Source organism: Buteo buteo, chromosome 26, assembly GCF_964188355.1.
Source record: "Buteo buteo chromosome 26, bButBut1.hap1.1, whole genome shotgun sequence".
In the NCBI taxonomy this organism is placed as follows: Eukaryota; Metazoa; Chordata; class Aves; order Accipitriformes; family Accipitridae; genus Buteo; species Buteo buteo.
The window spans coordinates 7,481,356-7,508,042 of NC_134196.1; the positions used below are offsets into that span (position 1 = coordinate 7,481,356).

The 26,687-nt window shown below is 38.5% G+C and overlaps 1 long non-coding RNA gene across 1 annotated transcript; it reads right to left on the bottom strand.

Annotated features, from left to right (window-relative positions):
* Nucleotides 1-1,128: 1,128 nt before the first annotated feature.
* Nucleotides 1,129-12,623, bottom strand: LOC142045032 (uncharacterized). The gene is made up of 3 exons (XR_012654500.1): nucleotides 12,455-12,623; nucleotides 8,015-8,080; nucleotides 1,129-1,230 (listed from the first exon to the last, which is right to left on the bottom strand). It is a non-coding gene; the product is annotated as an uncharacterized LOC142045032 (long non-coding RNA).
* Between the last annotated feature and the right edge of the window lie 14,064 nt (nucleotides 12,624-26,687).

The window sequence follows — 26,687 nt, forward strand, 5'->3', positions numbered from 1 at the left end:
TGTTGTAATTAAAAGTAGTTATCCCTCCCTGATTTCTTTCTAAAGAACTTTTCTTAATGAACAGGATAATTTCATTAAAATATTTTTAATGATCAAAAAATTTAGAAATGTTTTATCCATCTTTCATATTTCTTCTAAATGACCTTAAATTAACCTACAGGGACATTTCACTCATAAGAGATGTTTTGGTAAGCTGTGACAGCTTTAAACTAAAATCTGACATAGTCTGTTTTGATCTGCAAAGACAAAACTGAACTTAAACAAATAGAGCTGCACCAGTTTAAATCTGCTGAAGATCCAGCCTCATGTAACTTGAAGATAATAACTGACAGTTTGTTATTGATTATGTGTTCTTTATCACCTTGAGGCAAAGCTCAATAAAATCTTTGGGAATTTTTCCAATAGTTCAATAGATTTAGGACCAGGCCTTCATTTGGTAGGGCTTCTTTCTAACTTCTTTTTCACAATATCCATTTACCATGTAGAATTTTCTATTCTTTTCTAGTCAGGAGCCATCTTAATCACAGTTTAGATTTCTGTCATGCCAGCAATGACATTTTCTACCAATTTTAGGAGGATGTCTTACAAACAGGGATCACATGGCAACTGACAAAAGGATTGGCAAAGGGACCTTGGGGCTAGAGGTTGGCCAAAGGTCCCAAATGGTATCTCAGAGGTCTGAAATATGAAGTAAGTAAACATTTCCACCAGCTCATACAATAAAGACTTATGATTTACCTGCAGTTTTCAGTGTATCCGCAAAAGATATTTTAACTGCTAAATTTAGTTCTTGTTAATAATTCCATGCCAAATGAATACATGAAAAAAAAAAAATCAGTTTTGTCAATAAGGATACTGCCAAGTATTGTGAAGATTTTTTTTTTTTTTTAAGACAAATCATTTATATCAACTTTGGAAGTTCATAAAAGTCAGATGGGTTTGGTTGTTTTATGGTGGGGGTTTTTTTTCTGCAGGGGGCTTCTGTTGGACTGTACATATCTAAGAGTTGCACACAAATAAACTGGGGAAACTCTATAATGACAAAACTCATTTGTATGCACAGTGATAATATAAAGTCTGTTTAAAGGCTTCAGTCGGACTTAGGTGATTCATAGACTTTGTTCTTACCTTTTGCCACAGGGATGAATTACAGCCACACTGCAAATTTGATTGTGCACGGAGAGCATGTGGGAGGAAAACTGCATAGCTAGAGGCTCAGGGTAAACCTTACTGAGACAAAACAGAAAAAAAATGGCAAAAATACAAAGAAAATATAAAATGATTAAAAACTGCAAAGACATATGGGATGGGAAGGGGACACTGAGGTGGAAGAAGCTACATACTAATGTGTTAGACAGCAAATTAATTGTTTAAAGTAATATGTTTCTCAGCAGGTTACTGGTTTAGACCTTCACTGAAACCAAGGAATTATGACAAGGAAATTGTAATAGAGAATTCTCTCATTTAAATAAAAATGAAGATAAACTGTTTTAGGGAAACTGTTAATTTTATTGAAGGAGACAAAGCTGGGTTCAGCAATTCAGGACACAGAAAGAAAAAATAGACATGAAGATTACTTTTTTAAGTCAAAGAAAGATAACACAGGTCATACAGGTTATTAATTTCAGAAAAGAAAAGATAAAATAGGATTCAGACTTTATTAATTTCATCCAGAGCAGATGAAATAGAATATATGGGTCATTAATTTCAATAAGGAAACTCAGAATAGATAGTATTTATTTAATTTTGTAACTTAAAGTAAGGCAGAAAATTTAAAAAGTGACTAATTATTAACTGAAGCCAAGGTAAGGTTATATCATAAGGTAGACTTTAGAATCCCTTGGGGAATTTATTTAGATTAAAGCAAGGTAAAGAGGAAAAGGTGAGTCTACATTTTATTTTAGCAGTGTAGGGGAAAAAGCCTAGTAAATATGGAGCAGGAGAGCATCTACATCTGAAGTCATCACAGTCAATGACAATACATTGGTCTGTGTCCAGATAATTTCAAGCATCTCTTCAATTGTGTTGCTTAAATAGGAACAAAGCATGTGTCACCGTGGCATAACTAACTAAAGTAAGATATAATTTCCCTGAAGAGTAGAAAATTCACTGACCAAGCAATGTGTACAGGACTGTATAAATTTTTTTGTGTCCAAGAAAGATATGCTTTAAACAAACAAACAAAAAGCTATTGCAAAAAACTACTTACAAGCAAGAGGAACACAATAGAAAAAATATTTAAGTAGTGGATTATATAATTTCATAGAAACAATTAAAGTGTTACAAATTTACAGCTGCAATGAGATACTGTGATAATAGTACTAATATACAAAAATAACTTCTTGATGTGGCTTTCAGAAATAAGCAACATGAGATAAAAACCTATGGCAAAGGTCCAGCATAGGATGCAACTCCTATGTTGTCATGTTGGTATTTCTCACAGATTTTTCTTTTGAGGACATTGAACTTCAATTTTTTGCAGAATGAATCAACAGAAACTCTGCTCTAGATGTCCCAATGTCTGCTTCAGCAAATAAAAATATATATTAATGTTTGTTTCACAAAAATGAAATATAGATATATTACAATCTCAGCCTCAAACACTCGCAGTTGAAAAGTAAACACATTATGGAGAAGTCCCACTTCAGAAAGCACGCATACTCTCACAATCTTGCTGATGAAAATAGCTATATACTTCTTTTTTTTTTTCTCCCTTGGTGTATCTTAGGTAATATTGAGACAATAAAACTTTTTATTGATTACCATTCTTCCTGTGCTTCATGTACAAATTCAAGATCTATATGCAATTTATGCTCATGCTCTCTAGAATTACAATGACTAGGATTATTTTAGTTCAGAGTTTAGTTTTCAAGTATGTGTCAAAAGTGAAAAGTAAAACGTACATTCTTTACAAAGGATTTTTTTTTAAATTGCTTTTGAGTTAGGTGGCATATAGGATAGTAGCACATAAAGTAACAGATCCAGACAGTGTAAAAAAGTGTGCTGATATTTACCTCCTTCATTCCCTCTGCCAGTCTGCCAAATGAAATGATTCATTCTATTGAGCTGACTAATAATATTACATTTTCAATAAATTCAAAAAACAATGCTGAAGCTGTATTTTCCTACTGCAAATCCTTATAGGGACTATAGTTCACAGTCCTGTTGTTTGTTAAGAGCTGGTTTCCCTGGACTATTTTTCCAACAGTGTAATATAGATATTGTTGAAGGATGGCCCATGTATAAGTTCCTTATTTTTGGAACATCAGACAAAATCTGGGGTCCCTCGCAATACGGTTAAGGCTCACTTACTTAGTTGAGGTTCATCACATAATTACATTGTTTCACTCTGTGTTTGGAATGGATCATGAGTGGAAATTATGTATTGAGGTACATATTGTGGAGGGAACAAGATTTCTGCTTACAGTATAAGGATGGACTAAAGGACGTAAGTGCTTATTTTAGGAAGTTACATCTAAGAAACAAGTAATCCTGGGTAACATTGAAAAGGTTCTACTTCACCTCAGTAACAGGATTCAAATTAATTGCCGAAATATCCAGTGCTGCTTGAGATGATGGCCTAGGGTATGGGAGACATCTGCAAAGGATGGTGGATAAGTCGTAAGATCAGTGGAGACCTCTGTCCTCTGGGTCTGGGTCAGATGGATCTCAAATAGCAAGCATCAAATATAGGTTCCTATATTTAAACAGCTGAAGTTTTCCCACTGGTCTGAAGAATCACTAAAGGACTTACTCACAAAAGTGTTCTGCTGTCTCTGATGCTTTGGGCAACCTGCCTGGCCTGCAGACCTTGGGCAAGGAGGGTGCAGGTCTCCTGTAACTCCTGAGTCCACCTCCCACTTCTCAGAAAGGAGTCTTCAGCTACATTGACATGTTGATGTTTCAGGTACCCTTGGCCATCTCAAATAACATTTAAAAAATCCTGTATCTAGACAACTGTGTCTCTCCATAGATACCTAGTCTAAAGTGAGTTGAACTTATTTCTAGTCTCCAGTGATTGCATTGATTAGCTCTGCCTTGATTAGGACGTGAGACAAGATAGTAGCTCACACGTAGACATTTGGATTTGTGAGTGTTAATCTAAAACTGAATCCCATGTATAGCAAAGCATTACCATTTTAAATCATCCAGACAGATTTAAACCAAGACAGATTTAATTTAGTAGGCTAATTGAAAATTCCCCCCAAAATTCAGCTGACTCTTTATCTTGTGCAGAATGGTTCAACCAGCTTTAATTACTGCAACCATTCGAAAACCTAAGATGTTATCATTTTAATAGACTGTGCTTAATAAAGTAATGGTTAGTGTTGTGTCTTGTATATAGTTTTCAAACTATGTGAAGCTGTATATGTAGTTTACTGAATATTAATTCTAAAGAAGTTAACCGTTTAGAAGTATAAACAAATTGCAGCTCAGTATTATAACATTCAAAATGTTATCTGTGCCGGCGGAGAATTTTGTCATAGAATCATAGAATGGTCTGGGTTGGAAGGGACCTTCAAAGATCATCTAATCAACCCCCCTGCCATGGGCAGGGACACCTGTCACTAGACCAGGTTGCTCAAAGACCCATCCAACCTGACTTTGAACACTTCCAATGATGGGACATCCACAACTTCTCTGGGAAACATGTTCCAGTGTCTTACCACCCTCATAGTAAAGCATTTCTTCCTTATATCCAATCTAAATCTTCTGTCTTTTAGTTTAAAATTATTACTCCCTGTCCTATCACTACTAATAACCTCTGGAATTAATTTTATTGAACAAAATTGAATACTTCTATTAATAATATTTTTGTTATTTTCTTTTAACTACTACCTTTGGAAAATGCACTTTTAAATATGCCTGAATGTATTTTATGACATACTATATGTATCATACACCATATATAACTTTGTGTATTAATATAAATATAACAGTAATTCATTGTAATTTTAAAATCCGTCTGTCCAGCCACTAGCAAGAGACCTCTGACAGCAAGCTGTCTTTTCCACTTCTGGTTCTCAAAACAATGTCAGAATGAAGATAGTGTCTTCAAGACTAAGTCACTAAATAGGTTATCCTTCTCAAGGTCTTTGTCTTGATTTTATTACTCCCTGAGCATTCAGTAAACACTGAAGATTACTATCTTGCCTAGTACTTTTTTTTTCCCCTATAGTTTCAGTGTTATATTTTCAATAATGTGATGGCTATATTAAATATTGCTATACATATTTTTGGAAGTAACCTTTTTGTGTATAAATAACATAAATGTAGCTGTTTGTCAATTCAAATTTAGCTTAACATTTAACACATCAGAAAGGTTGTTTGGTCAGTCAGCACAGAGCCGTACCTCAGTCAGTCACCTCTGCCTTTTTCATGTGACATGGTTTTGTACACTGTCATGCGAGCTGCAGAAACAAGCTCTTCATTTTATACTGGCTCAAAATCTCCTGATAAAACATCAAACACCAACATGTTTATTCTGAATAATTGCCTTTTTGATGAACTTTCAACCGAACAGCTAAAAAACCCGTCATATTAGGATGACATTCAGGAACAAGTTTAATCCCCGTGTGAATGAAGGGTTGTACAGCTGTGCGGCCACTAATATATCGTGTGATACATTTAATACGTAATGTGTGTCCTTCACAAGTTGGCACTGATATCTGGTACCTTTAGCATCCCCTGTAAGGTTGCATTTGGCACACCCAACAATGGAAAAATTGAGTTAAAGAGAAGGATGCTTATATCATATTTTGTAGTGATCATGAGACGTGTTCTCAAAGACCAATATTTCAGACTTGGACCAACAAAAATTGTTCTTTGCCTACTGATTTGAATGATAATGGAGCTCTCTTCACTGTAGTAGTGTTTGCAAATGCTGCTCCAGGGTGGTAAACTATCTTATAGGTCAAGATGTTGGAATGAACATTAAGCATTGAAAAAACTACTTTCAGGTAGTCCTGCTCATTCTTTTACCCCTGTGAGCCTTACTTGGGGCAAGCTATGTAACACAGCAGTTACAGCTTCCAGCAGTGCTTCTCATCTTTCTGTTTGGGCTGAAGCTTACACACAGAGGTAGTGTTATTGAAACAGAAATTAGAAAAAAAGGCTGTGAAGTTCATATTTTTTAATTTAGGATATGTTCTGACTCCTGTGTGTGAAATGATTGTGAGACTTTTCTCTTACGTTTGTACTTACCAAATCACATTTTAACTTTTAAACTTTAAATGGCTTATATAGGAGTCAATAATGAAGTCATTTATTAGTCAAAACACAACAGACCAATAAATAAAGAATTTCCAAAGCAATTATGGAAGTTAGATGCTTAAGGGATGATTTGCAAAAGTATGAAAAGACTATTTAGTCCCTACTTTATGCAGAAACTGTGTGACTAAGTCCTTACCATTTTTTTCTTAGAAATTTTTTCTCTGAGATCAAATAATGAAATTTCTTCAGAGTTTGTGTATGCATACTATCTAACTCTGGAATCAGAACCTGTAAAATGGTTCGCTGAAGGTTCCAGTTATGGAAAAATTGTAGCCATTCAAAACGGAGATGCTTATGAGCAGAGCTTTTTAGCTGAAGTACTGCAAGAATGTGATCATCAGAGAAGTAGAAGATATTTCCATATTCCAGTTGTCTTCATCCTCTTTTTTAATCTTTCCGGATGATGTCTGTGTCATGCTCAAATGAAGGTCAGTCAGCTGACACTGTTCCTGATTTGCAACAGCAGTTCAAACAGGCTCTGTTTTGAACAAACATGGTATTGCTCTTAACTGAGCGTACAGGACAGGCACTCCACTTGCTCTCTGTGGTAGGTCTGAGGCCCAATGAGTACACCTTCATGGTTCCACCCTTCCTGTAGGAAGATTCTGGTGCATTCACAGCTAGCTCAGCAATCTCTGAACTTAGGCAGTAGGAAAGCTAAGTCTTAGATATGCACAACTTAATGCTGAAGTCACTTGTGAAAAAGTGATTTAGCCTCCTAAACTAGGTAGACTTTTTTTGAAAAGATTATCTTAACTTTAAATTTAATCTGAAAATTCTTAGCTTCACTGTTGCAAAAAGTTAACCTTTGCATGTATGTTTTATTAAGAATGTTGCAAATTCTCAGTCCAGATGCCTTTACTGCAACATTCTAATCCATATAAAATTGCCTATTTTTTAAAAAGTGTAGTGAAATAGACCCTCACATGGTAGACCAGAATACAACAGTCATTTTGTTTGCTGTTAGGAAACCCTGATGTAGGACTCCACACACACATGCACACAGAGAAAACTTGGAGCCCTTTTCTCCCAAGATACTTTTCACAGCTTAGTTTATGGAATGGAAATGTAACTTCATGACATTAATGTATTTTGACATTCTCTGACGAAAGACCAGCACTTCTGTTATGACAATTCTCCGGCAAGACCGGTGGTGTGCTGTTGCAGTGTGGCTATATGAACAAGTCACTGCTGGATTGTAATTTGTAGTGAATCATCTGCTCTGAGATAACTTGAGTTCAGGCTCATGTCATGCATTGGGCAGCTTGCCTTATCTTCACAGAAGTCGAAACTGCCTCAAATTACCTTCTATCATATCACCTTTTTTCTTTAGACCCTTTTTATCTACTTCTCTTTTGCTGCACATCTCAACTTAGTCAGTGGTGATGTGACCTAGGTTACCAACCATGCTCTTGTCCTCTGGAATGTCACATTCCCAAATTGTACTTTTTGTTATGTAAAATGCTGTGAGAGCAGGTATGTGACCCTAAGCTGTGAATCACTGCCTTGCTGACTTGTTAACAAGTTACTGCCCATTAGCTGATCCATGATAACCATTCACATACGCACTTCTGCCCCACACTACTTAAGGAACAGTTTATCTCTTTTTTCATGAAGTGTTAAGTCACATCAATCTTTTTTGCATTTATTACAGTCTACAAGATCCCTTCCACTGATTTATAATGATATGTACGAAGGGTCTTGGTCAATGGTAAATGTTAGGTAACTCAGAGTTCCTTACCCCTCTCTGAAGGATCAGAGATTCCACTGCAGAAGTGGCATCAAAGACTTCACACAGACGGTTACCCTAGGACAAAAAAAATTCCTTCAAAATGGCCATCCCACGGGCAAACTATTTCCATGTTAAATTATGCATTGTTTTATTAAAGCTTCATTTTAATTTACTGGGTTTCTTTGACAAAGAAAATACTTTCACTTATTATACACCTTTGGCCCAAATCTGGAATTAAGACTCTTGCTAAACATTTCAGCTGTGAATGATCCCCTTGAAAATAACTAGAGCCTGTTACTTGTGTTTCTTTGTATTTTATCAATTTTACAAGGCACAGTTATTCATTGTATGTGGTTGATCCTACGTATAAACGTCTCAGCATTTTTTACCTTAGAAATAAAGTTATCTATTAGATATTAATAACATAAATAAGCATTCTTGATGAGTTTAGGCATTAAACAAAATAAAAGATATCATTATCTATAGAGGAAACCTATTAACCTAAGTTTACGTTTAGGCATATAAGCATTTCCTTTACTATCAGTAGAACTTCTTATACTCTTTAAATTGTATCTGTAAAAGGCTATGCTGGGTTTGATGGCCTAGAAATTGAAGCATGGGAAACATGGATCTAAACGAAGATTTCTTTCAAAACTCTTAAAATGTTTGTGCAGTTAAAAATTCTTCTTATCATCTGCCAACCTTCAGCAAAAATTTGGCAAGTTTTACCTCAACATTGTGGTTAACTATTGGGATTGTTTGGGGATTTTTAAAAAATTCTTCATGAGGTGTAAAAGCATATCTGCTATAAAATGAAAAAAACTTACTGTGTTAGGATTTTCAAGTTGAATATTGCAAGAAGTAGTGACCATGCAAACAGAGCTGCCATCTTGTGGATGAAAACATCCTAAGAGCAGGTGGCTCATGTTGCCAGAATGTAGAATAAAAAAATGCTTATAGTAGTTACCAGGTCTACCTGACTTGGCATTCAGCTCATATACAGGATTATGAGAGCTGTAATTTTGAGCTTGCACATTCAATCTCTAAAACCTCTTATCACCTGACTGAGTTCTAATTTTCCCCCAAATCTTTAGACCTAGCCTTTCCAATATTAATAATGTATAGGTTAAGCAACACTGAAGAACCGCTTGTGTTTTTCAATTAGTGTCTGGTGCAGAGCTATGTTTTGTAATATAAATAATTGGTTTAACCATTAAATTGATGTGACAGAAATAATTGTCAAGCAATTAAATGCAGTAATGATTTCAACTCATGGGAAATATATACTAATAAACCTGAGTTTCACTTTGCTTGAGAACTAAAATATCCACTCTTGTTAGGTTCTTCAGCATTATTCATATATCAGTTAATATTATGTTATAGAAAGAAATGATACAGTTAGTTACTGAAAATTGTTGGTCACTTCTCTTTCATTCTCTTGTTCTTTCCTTCTTTCTTTTTCCATGGGATTTGTATTTGAAACTATGATGCCAAAAAATATCACTAGCAACAGTACCGTCGTTGTCTGTGCCAGGCGTGAGAGTTAACAAGCTAGTCTCTTTAGAGAGTCTCTTCAGACTTATGGCACAATGATAGGAATATATGAATCGTGAGTTCCTGGATTTCACACACAGTCATGTACATGCTTTTTTGAGGCCTTGTAACCTATTCTATGTTTATTTTTTTTAAATGATTTTTCATTTAAAGAAATGGCCTTATGACTTTTTTTTGTTGAATTGGCTTGCTATTACTGCATATGTAAAAGGTATGATTTAAATCCTATCAACACTTTTTTCTGTTTGTAATACAAATAATACTAATTTCAAACTGCTTATAACCCATGTGTGACAGCATGTGGAAGTGTGAAAAATGCTGTGTGACTTGATTAGGATCATGGAACTGCTCTGTTATCTACAGCTGTTACCTTTGCTCAGCTTGAATCTCCAAAGCCATCCATGTTTTTAAAAACACTGGTGACAGATAATTTTTGTTCTTATAACAAGGAGCATGTACAAACTGATAATACATCACTAATATTCACAAGTCATTCAATTTCAAAACATTCATTTATCATATATTACTGCAGAAAAAAAGACTTTTCTTGTAAAGAAAACATGTCAAAATTTACAGGCCATTTACTAAGAAATATTCTTCACTAAAATTCCAAATTAGCCTTCATACTACCCTTTCTAAGTGAATTTTCTACTAATATAAGTTACTGCTTAGTTCATAAAGCATAAGCTCTGTATTATCACCATAGATAACATACTTTATGAACGCTGAAGACTTTGTAAGAGTACAGCACTCTGCCATTAAAGACTGTCTAGCAGGTCATCTGTGAGTGATATGCTCTGTTAAAGAATAAAGTGTAGTCTATGTAAAAATAAAAAAAAAATGTGTAGAACTTTAATTCATCATGGCAAGATTAACTAGATATGGGAAATCAGGGTATTTTTCAGGCCTAATCAACCCATGTAATCGAATTTTGTCAACAATGTGTCTGTTTGGTCTAGACTATTTATAGCACTAAATATACAGGAGAATAGAACTTGTACATATGATACATCTAAGCATATTTTCTCTCATCAATAATTCTTCTACTCATGACTCATATCTTCTTAGCAATTACTATGTCTTACCTTTATCATTAATCGTACAAAAACAAAGCTGGCATTCCCATTGTCCAAATTCATCTTTTCTGATCTGTAATTCAGTTTTGTCACTTTGCATGGCAATGAATCTTTTTTTATATAAATTTCCATCTGAACTCCCATGTTTTCTGAGCAGAAATAAATGAACAGAGGCTTTCATTTTGGCCTAAAGTACGTTTTGACTAATAGGTTAGCCTCTAGATCCCCACACAGAACTGCTGTTTATTAAGTCCCCAGAATTTAATCTCCTGAGTCTGTATAACTTTGTGAAAGAACAACAAGGAAATGGCAGAGCTGTTTATCAAGTTTATTCTAGAAATCTTATGTTTCATGTCTTATACATTAAGCTAAACTGTGTTTGATTTTTTTTTTTTTTTCTATTTGTTTGGCTTGGTGTGGTTGGTTCTTTGGTTTTGCTTTCTTCTCAGGAGAACAAACTGAGTAAGACAATTTTTAAAAATAATACTTTTTTTTTTTTTGTCATAAAGGATAGCAGACCATACATAAACTAGCGTGGTATATAATTTACTGTAAATAAATACTGAATCAAGTTCCTATCCACTGAAAGAAAAAAATAGTTTCCATGGATGAAGAAACAATAAGTTGATGCAGAACAAAAGATACCAATACAATGCCTGCTAGATAAGATTTTTTACGTTTTTCCATAGAGCAATAGGAATTTTGTCACTAAAGCTGAGAGATGGAAAAATTCATTTGTGGAAAAAGCAATTCTTTAAGCACTGCTTTGGACTCATTTAAAAGTTCACGTGATTTATGATATTGCCTGTAATATAGCAAAATACTTAGTGCCACTATATTTAGGACATCACACATTTGGCAGTGTGTTTCATGCCTCATTTACTGCAGAATGTCTGGGCTGCTACTTAGCATTCAAAGAGTAAGCGTGCACGTACATTTGTGCATCTCTTTACTTTTGCTGTTAGTTTTAAATACCTAAAGAGACACAATAATCAACCTGACATTGCAACAGTGCAGTGTTCTTGAATTTACACCCTTTTTCCGCTGTGTACCTTTATGAATCTCGTGCCTGAAGAGGAGGCAATGCAAAATCATGGAAAAAGTGGTTCTTGAGGTGCTGCATGCATTAACCTTTCCTTTAATACCTCTTCTGTTCAATATTTTGATGACTACTGTCATTCAGTAAACAGATTATGAGCATGCAGTTACCTGAGGGTCTTGCTTAATAATGTAGGCAAATTAGGTTTTAGGATTTTTTTAATTGCTACATTCGATGGCTAAGCAACAAGCACCTGCCACTCCTGGTCCCCAGAGCAGGAGCTTATTGTACAGTCTTGTTTTCACCGAGAGAAAAAAAAAAAAAAAAAAAGGAAAGAAAGGGGTGGGGGAAAAAAGGGAAAAAAAACCCACCAAACCAAAAAAACCCAGCCCCAACCCAGCCGCGTGTGTCCGTAGGTATGGGTGTCACGGTTAGAGGGGCAGGTCTCAATCCGCGGCTGGCAGTTTAGGGTTAAGGCGCGATTCCAGGTGAGCGAAGCCAACGAGAACCCGCCCGGCGGACGGCTCTGACAGCAGCGGGGGCCGGGGCGCCGGAGCCCGGCCGGGGCAGGGTCCCCGCCGCCGGGGCAGGACCCACCCGCCGGGGCAGGGTCCCACCCGCCGCCGGGCCGGAGGTGCGCGGGCGGTTCTGCCCCCGGAGCCGCGGCTCGGCCCTTGCTGCGAGGCCCCGGGACCCGCTCTCGCCTCCCGCCGCCGGATCGAGCCGAAGCCATCGGTTTCCCCCCCGCCCCGGGTCTGGTAAGAGTCGGGGCTGCTTTACCTTCGCGTTGCCGGTACAGGTGAGGCGCCTGACCTGCGAGGAGGGTTGCTCTGGCGGTTCGGAGGTTTACGCGGCTGGAATATGGAAGGAGCAGCTTTCGGGGGCAGGAGGGAGAGCCCGCAGAAAGGGAGCGTTAAAGGGAACACAAGTCAGCGCCTGCCAAACTCTACTTCACCGTATGGAAATGAAGAGCCTGCACGTTCGTGCGGCTCTTCAGGTGAACCGGAGAGTCATTAGGCTGACGAGACCATCGCACGGAACAGCAATTTAATACCTGCATTTTTCCTTTCTTGAACACCTGTGTTTCCCCCTTGAAATCTGGCTTTCGCTGACGAACAAAGACATGGGGAGATTTAAGGAGAGGGAATTTAATGTTGTACCAACTTTGAAAAATGTTCAGGGAGACTTTCGCAGATATAAATCAAAACCTGTGAAGATTAATACCAAGATGTTCGAGTTTCCCGTTCTGGAATTAGTTACAGTCACTTTGTTCTGCTAATTTCCATAATTTAAAGTGATAAGAAACTGAGTCAAAGATTACAGGTCTTCAGTGTGCAATATGCTGGTAGCGAACCACCCAGTGTAGGTTTTCTGTTTGTTTGTATGTTTTTCCCCTTTACATTCTGTAGCTCACATTAAAAAATGTCTCCTTCTGCAGCTATATGGGTCTATGCATACACAGAGGCTGAAAAAGAAGTGTTTCTGTCTTTTACATTGTTAACAGCTTTGTGGTTTGCACACAGGGAGGAGGGAGAGAAGAAGGATTCTCTCCGCGTAACTTCCTAATTTTGCAACAGAATAAGTACATTAAAAGCTTCTGAACCGGTGTGGATTTAAGAGATTAGAAGTGACGCTGACAATGACAAATCAGATGCAATAAAGGATTTAATTGACTGAGGGAGTTCAGGGGCTACTGTATGAAGAATCCAATAACCGGTTTAACTAGTCAAGTAGTGTACCTAATAGGAAATAATAAATATCAGGCACCAGCTAATTTAAAAGCTTGATGACATTTATTTTATAGTGATTAGAATTCACTAAATACCTAGGCCACTTAAGAACTCTCTGCATTTATTTCAGTAATCCATGACTACACAATGCAAAGTTTTAAATAATGATATATGCAGTGAGTATTACGAGTGCTTGTAAAATTGAGATATATTGTCATTCAATCTAGCTATGAGTAGGTCTGCTCTAAATCACTATCAGATGAACAATAGTTATTTTCAGCTCAAACACCACTTAAGACAGTAGGCTTTCTCAGCTGTATTATACTTCTGTACTTTTTACTAGTCCAGTCCTGTCTATGCAGCTCCTAGTATTTACCATTGTTAATTCAGCTCTGGACATTAATGTGCCCAAACAATCCCAAGCTTCTATTAAATGCCATATCTATAATATGGATGGGGTTCGAACAACATATTTTTGTTACGGTGAAACCTTCAGTATGTTTTGTTGCCTCTTTGCTAGCAAAAGGCAGATATTCCAGTTCAAAGGTGAGATGACCGTGGCCTATAAGGGAGAGGAGCATTTGACATTTTACTACTTTACCTTTCTTGCTTAGGTCATTATTGAAATTAATCAAAATTTATCTTATGCCAACCTTGCAGCTATGCCTTTAGATTTATTTTCTTTAATTAAAAAGTAAAAGTATTTGAACCTCTCCCTCAGTTTTACATATCTACTCATTGCATAGGTCCATGTCATCTATCAATGCTTCATTACTAGGCTTCATGTCAGATCTCACAATATTTCTGTTCCTACTCAGTTTAACCAAAATTCACATATGAACACATTATCTGTTATTTCTGCTGAAATACAGGATGATGGATATAACAGAGATTTAATGCTGATTTCCTACACACTCACAATGTTCTGATCCAAAGCATTCAAAGACTGTTTTTAATATATGAGTCCTTTTAAGTACTAATGTACATTGCTTTATTAGATAGCAATCATGGACCTAGGCAAGCCAAGGCAACTTAATGATATGATAATCCAAACAGATAGCAATCAACTTCTTACAGGAAATGAGACTTTCTAGTTTAGTTTAATCTTTCAAAAGGAAGAGAAATCATTTCCAGAAGACCATTTTACAGGAAAAATGTGGGTGGGGTTTTTTTGCCTACTTTCAATCAGAAATTAACTTTAGCTTAAAAAATTGAAGAAAACCGTATTTCTTGGATACATATAGTGTTGCAACCTTTGTTTTTTCTTTAAAATAATAAAGATAACTATGATAATGCTAGCGCAGGGACTGCATAGCAGATTGACCATTGGTCTGGGAAAGAGTCCTTCTTGTCCGGTGCTTGAATAGCTGATTATGTCCACAGAGCATGCTCTGTGAAGTCCATATTCCATCAATGGCCCACGATATTAAAGGAAGAATTAGCATTAGGTTGCTTGATTGTAAGAACAGCTCATTTTGTTTGTCTGATTTTCTGTGAATGAGGCAACTCATACATTTTCACAATGACATCAGGTAACAACCCTTACAATGAAGATTTGAATCATTCCTCCTACACAAGATACTCACTTCTCTTGTCAGATAATTTTGAGTGAAGTGACATAAGGGGATTTTTTAAAATAAAAATTCAATGCATTTAATATTTCTTAAAGTAAAGGTGTCAGCTAAGCAGAAATATGATAATTATGTCAGTTGCTGAAAAAGTATCCATATCACCAGTAGTAAAAACATGAACTAAAAAGTAATTCTTTTTCCTCTATAACTGGCAAAGGGGAATTATCCTTAGAAAATACAAACTAAATTAGGGTTGCAATAGCACGTTCTCTTCTGTATGCTGTTTACAATAAGTACAGGAGACAGAGGAGTTCCTTCATACTCCAAGCTTTCATCCAAGGGTCAGGTTTTTGGTTTATCTAGGATAGATTACAGGGAGGCTCCTCTAGGAACTTCCAAATTATAAAAACAGCCACAAAACCTTGTGCTGCAACCATCTTCCTTGTCCATCACTGAGGTTCTTTATGCATAAGGGTGCCAGAGAAAGAGACTGAAGAGTCTATTCTGTTCCCCTATCTTTTCTCTCCTTATATTCCATTACACAATCCAAAAATAAAATCCTTTTCACCTATATAGTTATGAAATTTTTTTTTCTTCTTCATATCTCTGTCAGTAAAGCTAAAGGGAACAGAGATTACAAAGACTATTTCTAATGTGGGAGATGTGAGATGCGGCTCTGCATCCATCCCTCCAAGTCATTGTTTTCCTTTGGAAAGAAATCCAGATGTACAGACATGGAGAGCCCACCTTGAATGTCCTCCGAGAGGACACCTGTCTGGATGATTAAAAGACCAGTAATGTAGATCACACATCTGTCACACAGTACAGACATTGGCAAATTTTTGTTTTGTTTTGTTTGTTTTCTATTTCGTTTGGGGTTTTTTTTTGTTTTGTTTCTTAAATGAAGTCCAATGGATGCCCTCATACACAATAAAAATTGTGCTGAAAGAAGATCATGGTCAAGGACTTACAACTCAGATTTTAAGGTCGTTTTTCAACCTGTTTAGATCTTTTGCTTACATATAGCGTGATGCTTTTTGTTTCCATAATTGTCTATTTCCACAGAGGAGTGTGACACTGTGAGTGTATAGATGCAATCCTACATGGTTTAGTGAGGGTAATATTAATTTTAGCTACTTTCAGTCAAGAAGGTTCCTCTTATAATCTGTGGAGAGAAAGAGGCATCTCTAAAAAGGGATTAATTTAATCTTTAAGATAATTATTTCCGATAGATGAGCTGAATCACTCTCTGGAGGGGTCAAATTCAGTCTGTATAGACAACCTACCTGAATACTTTCAATTATGTGGCTAACTTCCAGACTTTTAAATATGGTCTAATTAAGATCTTTAAGATTTCTGAGTAGCAGTGAATCCCACCAGTACCATAAATAATAAATAAACAAACAAACAATTATACCCATTATTTGCTGCACGCTGGAGTCACAATTATTTATTTCTGCAATAGATGGACTGTGGCCTTCACCTCTGCAGCGGCAGGGGTGTTGATGAGAGCACTTGGCCCAAGACTTTGAGGTTCCACGGGTATTTGCTGGCAGTCAGGAAATGTAAAGCTTTGGGAAACGTCGATCCGTGGCTGGCAATAGGGGGAAGCATGCTCCATCTTTTACACTCATTCAAGCACTGTCTCCCATTCTTAAAACTCTTGTTATTCCTATGCCTGACCATTTGTTTACCCACTCCCAGAATCACTGGAGACTCTAGCTATTGCTCATATAAGCTGCATATTTTCGAACTATTACAACTTGGCTAAATTTAATTGGATTTTTCTCCCTAAAAGACAGAGATAGCACACATGTTGTTTCTCCTGCCAGTCTTCAAGTCTCTTAGGGACTCCTCAGACATTCAAAGTATTGAGCATGGACTAAGAAATGTCCCTTGTCTAGTCACATTCTTGGACAACAGCATCAGGTGTCTAGTATCTGTAATTTGAGGACAAATGGTCAGTGTCCATAATAGTAAACAGGAATTTTTGAACGGGAACATGGGGCAGTCAGCCTATCCCTCCAGTTGTCAGTCCTTCCTTTTGCATCAGCCTCTATGCAGGCGTTCTTAAGTGATCTTCTGAATAGTATGATAGTTTACTCTGCCCCCATGCATAAAACAGCCCAGAGAATTTAATCCAGCAAATCCTTCATCAGGCCTGTGATTTTGGTCGAAATAGTTTGCTGCAGTTTAAAAAACCAGACACATAAGATGGTAAGAATGTATCAAACCAAGTTGTGCTAGTTCTTATACATCCAGACACGAAGCTGGAAATTACTGGATACAACATATTGATATTTTGCTTATTAACTATCAGAATCAACCTCTTCATAAACTTTGCATTTTAGGATCTCGACTTTCTTAGAGTGTTACCTCATTGAGAGATGAATGATTATAATGGATAAACAGAAAGCAAAAGTGTACTTTCAACAGAGAAAAATGAGAAAACAATGTGAAAGTACTTCTCTCCCCCTGTTCCCTCGCTTATAAATTTAACAATTAAATAAAATATCATGGACAAATTTTCAAAGAGTAAGAAGACTTACTACATCCTGAATGAAACATAATCTAAATAATCTATTACAATCTATCATAGAATAATATTACTTTATCACTCACAAATGGCAAGTATGGCTTGCATAGTTGCCAGGCTGTACTTATCCACATCTGATGGTCCCCATTAATTTTTAACAATCGTCCTGTCACCAGACCAGTGAGCTGTAGAAAATACTGTGGAGATGTCACTTTCCTTGATGATTGCAGTTAATGCTGCTGCCCCTCTGAATCAGCATGAAATGTAGACACTTTTATGACTGAATCTGCAATCTGGGATTTGATCATGCTATTTATAGTATTGCTAATGGTCTGTAGCGCTGACAAGGGGTGTGTTCAAGTCATTCTCTCAGTTACCCTTGTTTTCAGTTGTAAAGGCAGAACAGACATCTGGATCCTACATATCAGTCACTAGATAGAAAATAACAGCACAAAGAGGTCATGACTTTCACTGGTGAAAGATTTTAATGGGGTTGATTTTTTTTTTTATGTCTGTGGACTTTTTTACCAGTATTCTTTCTGAGAAAAGGGGGCAAATTATCTTGATCTGGTTTCTAGAAAGTCAATTGCAGTCACATGGCAAAACGAAAGGAGGCTTAGTGACATCTCAAGAAAGTAAAGCTGAACGAAAGAGGAAACAGCTGTACATGGGTTTTAAACAATGGAAGTCAAGTTACCATGTGTTACTGTATTAGCAAAATGCAATTTTCAATTTTTATCAAAATATTTTTGAAACACTGACTCACTTCTGAGAAGGAATAGTTTACTTCCAAGTCCTCATTTTGCTTGCAAACCCAATTACTAAAATGCGTAGTATCTAGTTTGTTTTAATTTTTGAACCCGAAAAAGGTTATGTACTTTGAAAACCAATTTTTGGGAAGAATTCTTCTCAAGTTAATAACATTAGAATACTAAGAAGATTCCCTGATACTTCTCCCTCTCTTAAAGCATATCTGAATCTTACCATGCCCAATATCCCCCAAAATTATCAAGAAGCCTGTTTAATGCCACTGTCCTTGTGATTGCTGCTGTAACCAATGTGTAATGGACAGGAGGCATTGTAGCATCTGGCCTCATTATTTTGTCTTGTAATTCTCATAGAAATATGGGGACGAAATAAGCAATAGCAACAGTTAACTATATTAATGATCCCTGTAAACAGTGCTTGATTTCCTATGGGTTTATGTCCCTTAATTAATTAACTTTTTAAGTGATTTATACTAAGATTTCTTGTTATCTCTCCATATGCTTGTAAAATTAAGCCATTCTTCTCCCTGCAGGACTGGCTTATGCCGACTAGTTAGAATCAAGTACCAACACTAGCATACCAGGAGAGCTGTGTTGTCTCACTGCCTCTCCTTTCAGCTTCCTCCAACACAGAGCACAGGGAGTAAGAGAGGGGTTACTCTGTTCTGCTCTAATTGGCACTAGAGAATTGTCCCCAGGATATCTAACTTTGGTGTCTACTACTACATTCAAAAGTTGGGTGGGGATGAAGAGTAAGCCTATTTTCTCAAATACAGAATATAGAATGAACCACAGAGGTGATACATTTCGTGGACACTGTGTTATGAGGACACAGTCTGTAAAATATGTCCAGAAACATGCTAAGCATTTCATGTGCAATTATAGCTCTAGTATGTCTTATGAAATTTTACAGTTAGTTTTTCCTATGTACTAATTTAGCTTGCGTTAATATGATTTAGTAAGACATTGAAGCATCCTATCAAATAATTTTCTATGGGTTCTCGGAAGTATCAGTAATTCATTGAAGTCTTTCCAGAACAGATAAAACTTCTGAAGGCTGTAGTTCTCTAAAAAGATTAATTCCTTTGTTTGGTTTAACCAAAAATTTTGGAAAGGTAAATGTTTCATTCCCAGTTGGGTAATTGTTTCTTCCTGGTATCTGGCAGAGACCTTTAGGTTGCTTCTAAATTAGAAGTAGACAAGAGAATAAGCAGACCCAAATCCTCAGTGGGCTTGTTAACTTCCTTCCTGTGACAGAGAGAGGAGGTATCAGTTTCTTGCACACTTGCAGTGAATTCCCTCCTGGGCCTCGCAATGTTTCACATTGGCACTGCAGTAGGCTCTCTGAGCTCCCGGATAGCTACACTAAAAGAAATGGCTAGACTGCCTTCGCTAGGAGTTTCAGAAATTCAAGAATCAAAGGACTGTGACAGACCATTATAATATCTTTGATATGAATAACCATACTTAATCGAACAGATAATGGGAGATAATTGACTAGGTCCCACCTGCTCCATGCCTCCAGATGCATTCAGAGACTAAAAATCTATGCATTTGTACTAGAATCACACTTCCTTTCAGGGCAGCCTTACTTATTTTCAGTTATTTGTTTGCATTAGCAAGCGTACTTTTAACGTGGCTTTTTATTAAGCATTCCATTTCCAGTATATTTTTTTGTCACATATAGTATGCTCTTTAGTATATTCCAGGGACCATACTGCACTTGAGGTAAAAGCTTTTAAGCAGCTCCATTCCTGTATTCAACAAGATTACAGGAATCTTGAAATTAAGTCATACATTAAACATTTGAGTTCTAGGTAATCCTCATTCTGAAGGAGTTGAAACCTATGTTGTTGTCCTTACAGGTTCATATCATAAACACTGACCAGCAGACACGGTGAGACAGGGCTCTTCCCACCCAGCCAGTTGAATCTGGGACACCGTGCAACCACAGGAATACGAGAATATAGGCAGGCTGGTTATGTAGGAAGTCAAGTAGCATTGCAGCTTTGTAGTGCTCTGATGAATGACAAATGCTGGATTACTTCTGAATTTTATCCAGTGACTGTTTAATACAAAATATACAGAGAATTCGGAGAGTTGGCTGCAGAACCAGGGCAATTATGTTCCAGAGAGCACACTGCAGAGCAGATGCGCTCCCTGGTGCACACCGTAGGCTTTGTGTGTGCATCATGACCGTGTTCTCTTTTCACTTTGGGATGAGAACCCCAGACCTCTGCATCCCTCGTTCCCCTCTGAAAGAAAGACCGGGTGCCCCTGTGCACTCCAATAGTTATTCTGATCTGGATGACTGAGAACTAGGACAGTGGTGCAAAGCACAGGCTCTATCTGCCCCACAGGTAGACGTGGTGCTGTTTGTAGACAGCCTGATTGTGGGTCTGTGCTCAGCATATAAACTTCCTTGACAATCACTCAGAGACACTTAGCTGATACAGATAGGGCATCTAACATAGGTAATCGTCATTGCTCGCTAAACTTGCTGCCTAAAATAAGCAGTCTGGTCTTGACCTTATGCACTATGAGAAATGTTACTCAGAGAACACATTAATCCTCCTCATTCTTTTAATGCTTTGATGCCACTTTTAAAGTCTTTGCTTAAATCACAAAAAGATGTTTTTAACAGTGTATTTGGCGTCAAGTTCTCCTGTGCTACTCTCTTCCTCACCTGTATGGCTCCTTTACTACTCCTTAGGACTTAAAATAAATGAATAACGTTATTCTATGAAGGACAGAGTAAACAAAGCCAGTTTGAAGGTACTTGGTGTGGTGTCTTTCCCTTGGTAAAGATTTGTGATTACACTAATCATCTGCAGACTGGGACAGGGACAAGCCTTTGGCACACAGGAAAGACCATTAGTTCTCATACATTTCCTTAAGTGACTATTGTCAGAGAAAAGCCTGTAAGTCCTAGCTAAATGCAAAGATGTCCTAAAAGATATTTGTCTCCTCAGAATGAGAAATTGGCTGGGGACATACTAATGGGAATGCTTTCTAAAGGGATCATATTTCTCTGTGGGCAGGTTTTTGGGTACAAACAAATTGGTGCCTGGTGTATGAGGAAAAAAAAAACCCCAAACCTTTCCTTTTGCTTCACCTGACTTCACCTTTTTTAAAGTTATAGACTATGAAAGGTAACATTCTGTGTCTGCAACACGAAACTGCTTTTTCCCTCTGGCTCATGTTACTTTGGCCAATGTCAGTGCACACATTTCCTAAATATCTGTAGCCCTGCACTCTTGTGGCCAAATTTTGCCAGTTTAGAATCTCAGATTCTTGAGAACTGTAGAGCTCAAATTGACTTTATTAACTCCTCATTGATTTCCTGTACAGGTTTTGTATTGACTAAAAGCCTACTTCCAGGCCAGAACGCCAGTCGTATCCTGGGCTGCATAAAGAGAAGCATGGCTAGCAGGTTGAGGGAGGTGATTCAGCCCCTCTCCCTGTGTATCGCACCCAGCTCTGAGGTCCCCAGTATAGGAAAGACATGGACCTGTTGGAGGAGGTCCAGAGAAGGGCCACAAAAATGATCAGAGGGATGGAAGAGCCTGGAAGACAGGCTGAGAGAGTTGGGGTTTTTTTAGGATGGAGAAGAAAAGGCTTCAGAGAGACCTTATTGCAGCCTTTCAATACTTAAAGGGGGCTTATAAGAAAGGTGGAGAGACACTTTTTTTACCAAGACCTGTAGTGACAGGACATGGGGTAACATTTTTAAAGTGAAAGAGAATAGATTTAGATTGGACATAAGGAAGAAATTCTTTATGCTGAGGGTGGTAAGACACTGAAACAGGTTGCCCGGAGAAGCTGTGGGTGCCCCATATCCATGGAAGTGTTCAAGGCCAGGTTGGATGGGGCTTTGATCAGCCTGACCTATTGAAAGATGTCTCTGCCCATGGCAGGGCGGTTGGACTAGATGATCTTTAAAGGTTCCCTCCAACCCAAATCACTCTATGATTCTGCAATTCTCTTGAGTGTTTCTACCTCCATCAATAAAAGCTTGTGGGATTAAGGAGATATAGTCTGAGATTAATAGTCTTAAAATGACATCTTTTAATGAGCCATCACAAACACACATGCAAATTTAAAAAAAAAAAAAAAAAGGCTCCACTCGTTCCACAATATTAACAAATTATTGCAAGTATTCCTGCAAGATATTAAATTGATTACAAAGGGATGATTAAAATGTTTACCTAAAATATTAGCATAACAGGAAGGACTGTGAGGAGATCCTCAACACTGGTGATGCCACACGTGAAGTACTGTGTCCAGTTCTGGGCTCCTCAGTACGAGAGACATGGACATACTGGAGAGAGTCCAACGAAGGGCCACAATGATTATTAAGCTACTGGAGCCTGTCTCCTGTGAGGAAAGGTTAAGAGAACTGGGACCGTTCAGCCTGGAGAAGAGAAGGCTCAGGGGGGATCTCGTCAATGTGTATGAGTACCTGAAGGGAAGGTGCAAAATGGACAGAGCCAGGCTCTTCTTTTAGGTGGTGCCCAGTGGCAGGACCAGAGGCAATGGGCACAAATTGAGACACAGGAGGTTCCACCTGAACATCAGGAAACACTTTTTTACTGTGAGGGTGACTGAGCACTGGCACAGGCTGCCCAGAGCGGTTGTGGATCGCCCTCCTTGGAGATATGAAAAAAAAATCTGGACATGGTCCTGGGCAACCAGCGTCAAGTGGCCCTGCTTGAGCACGGTGGTTGGACTTCTGGGGGTCCCTTCCAACCTGAACCATTATATGATTTTGTGATCTTTAATCTTTTGAGGACCCCTCAGAACCACTGTTGCTTTTTGCTTTGGCCAAATAAATTAGAAAAATAATAAAAGCTCTTGAGAGTGAAGAATGCTTAAAACTGATAGAATTTCTGGGCAGTGGCTCAAAGCTACACAGCTTTGAGCTCTGTGGTCTGCCTCCTGCACTGTATAAAGCCCGTTGATTTTCTGGACATAAAGATTTGGATCTAATAATGGCTGGATGGATCAGCAGCAACATGTGAGAAGGGATCCTCTTTCCCTGATCATTTAGATGAGGGACATGACCCCCACAACCAGTGCTTCTTTCATGGCCTGGTGTATTGGTTTTATGTGGCAAGGTTTTGGTAGCGGGGGGGGGTTACAGGGGTGGCTTCTGTAAGAAGCTGCTGGAAGCTTCCCCTGTGTTCGAGAGAGAGCGAGCCCATACCAGTCGGCTCTGAGACGGACCCGCCACCGGCCAAGGCCGAGCCAATCAGTGATAGTGGTAACGCCTCTGTGATAACATTTTTAAGAAGGAAAAAAAGTTGGGAGAGTGAGAAACAGCCACGGGAGAGAGGAGTGAGAACATGTAAGAGAAACAAGCCTGCGGACACCAAGGTCAGTGAAGAAGGAGGGGGAGGAGATGCTCCAGGCGCCGGAGCGGAGATTCCCCTGCAGCCCGTGGTGAAGACCCTGGTGAGGCAGGCTGTCCCCCTGCAGTCCAGGGAGGTCCACGGGGGAGCAGATCTCCACCTGCAGCCCGTGGAGGACCCCACGCCGGAGCAGGTGGGTTCCCGAAGGAGGCTGTGACCCCGTGGGAACCCCGCGCTGGAGCAGGTTCCTGGCAGGACCTGCGGATCTGCGGAGAGAGGAGCCCGTGGAGCAGGTTTTCTGGCAGGACTTGTGACCCCGTGGGGGACCCGCGCTGGAGCAGTGTGCTCCTGAAGGACTGCACACCGTGGAAAGGACCCATGCTGGAGCAGTTCGTGAAGAACTGCAGCCCGTGGGAATGGCCCATGTTGGAGAAGTTCGTGGAGGACTGACCCCGTGGGTGGGACCCCACGCTGGAGCGGGGGAAGAGTGTGATCAGCCCTCACCCTGAGGAGGTGAAGCGGCAGAAAATAACGTGTGATGACCGTAAACCCCATCCCTGTCCCCCTTGTGCCGCTGGGGGGGTTTGGTGGAGAAATCCGGGAGTGAAGTTGTGCCCGGGAAGAAGGGAGGGGTGGTGGGAAGGTGTTCTGAGATTTCGTTTTATTTCTCATTACCTTACTCTGGCTGATTTGTAATAAATTGAGTTAATTTTCCCTAAGCTGAGTCTGTTTTGCCCGTGACGGTAATTAGTGAATGATCTCTCCTGTCCTTATCTCGACCCGCAAGTTTTTGTTATATTTTTCTCTCCCCTGTCCAGCTGAGGATGGGGGAGTGATAGAACGGCTCTGGTGGGCACCTGGCATTTAGCCAGGGTCAACCCATCACACCTGGGTTTCCCTGTGTCTAGATTTCACCAGGAAACACATCCATATGCAGCCTGGAAGTGCTGTTTATTAGTTTTATTGACTAATTTAGTCAATAAAATTTTAGATTTGTTGATACACAACTGAACATTCTTCTTCTGATTAGCAGTCACTCAGAGCCAAGAAATTTGACAGATGTCTGTTTCATTCAGTACTTGTGCTCTGAGCAGCACTGTGTAAGCCAAACCTTTGTCTTGCACAATGACTGACTGCAAATCACTCCCACCAGCGCTTCTTAAATTTACAGTTCACCTACCCTTATTTAATTTTCTTCACATTTTCTAAACCCTCATTTTTCTGTAATACAAGTAGTCCATTAAAATGCAGAAAATAATAAAGAAGAAGATGACAATGACTGGTAAATATAGTTTATTTTCTTAACTGCAACTCAATTTAAACATTAATGAGACACTGTAACCGTAAATACAATATTGTATGTTTTATAATGTAGAGACATAATGAATATGAGACCCTGATAGAACTTGCTTGAAAGAACTTGCTGAAAGAAAATTAAGGGTGATGCTGTTATTGCTGCTTATTTTTTTTCATTCTGATTTGATCTGGTAAAGATTAGTGAGGTAATTCAGGCAGCCTTGGAAGAATTTCGTTGATGTTGCTTTCCAGTTCAGTGCTAGATTGCACAGGTGACAGCTCTTCAGTGGTCCAATAAGGACCAACTTTAGTAATATGGATATATATTTCTGTAGCATTGCACTGTCTACTTTTGCAGCAGCAAGATTTGATAGGATTTATGAGATATTAGATGAAATCTTACGATTGACTTCCAATGTCATCACAAGTATCATTACAATATAGCTTCAGGTTTACAAAAATAATTTGTTCATCTGAAAATACCACCTATATAATGCCAAATTTTGTGCTAATGTGGATTTCCAACTGTGTAAAGCAGAAATGTACGTAAATTCAATTTAACATGCCCAGAGGCACAGACTTACATACTCCTTTCTGAAACTAATCAGTTATTCATTCATGAATCTCATTTTCCTCAGTCATCTCTACATACTTTACACTTCAACCTTTACGCTGTCTTACCTTTCCAAAGTCAGTATTCAGTTATGAACAATGAAAAACATTTAATTGATATCTAAGATACCCCAAATAAGCTATTTGTAGTTCATTCCCCCCCTCAAAGAGCACCTCTGTTTTCCCAAGAGAGTAAGTATTAGTTAGCTGCTTTTTATGACAAATGCTCACTCCCTTCCCCACCTCCTAACAATTTTTGAACTTTTTACCTAGTTTAATAGAGAAAGCCAAAGTTTAGATAAGAACACATCAAGTTTTGTGAAAACTAATTGCAGGAGGCAGACTCTGAAAGAAAGGCAGGAAAACCTCCATCACAGTGCAGTGTCTGGCAGAAACCAGCTGCACAATTAGCAGATGCAGGCCGGCTGCTGAGGTGGTGTGCCTAAAGCTTCAATCTGTCTCATAGCTAGCAATGATGTCACAAGTGTCCACTTCATATGGCGATGATTTCAGAAAGGAAAGCTACACATCTATAGGAAAGTTTCTTCATCAGTTCTGTGCAGAGAACAATTTCTTCCTGCTAAGCATTGCAGTGAGAATAGAGCTTTTCCCCTGTGCTGACAAGTTTCCACTAACCCGTGATTAGTCTAAGCATATTTCTTTTCACTTGCATTTCTTGACCAATGTTTTAATACTGCCCTTTCCTCCTTTCCTCCTAACTTTGCCCTTTACCACTTTATCTCATACTTGGCCATATTTGTCCCTATTCCTTCTCTCCTTTCAGGTGATCATGCCTCCAAGTTATTCCAGTATTTCTCATCTTGCAGCATGTGGACCACAGGTGGTTCACAGATGCCAGAAAATGGTATGAGATGCTGAGTTGTTTTTAAATCAGACACATTCACACACACAGATTCAAGTAAAGGAACAAGCCAGAGGAAAATATAAACCTAGTTGCCAGTGTGCATCGTGTGACATTTGTTGATTTTCGGTTTATCCATTAGAATTCCCATTGAGGATCCCATATGACCTGCGGTTACAGACACTGGGGTTTTTTAATCTCGTGTGCTAGCGCATTTTCAGTGCACTAAATAAACATAGTCTGCACTCATACTGTTACAATCTAGAGCATTCAGGGTGAGTTTCTAAT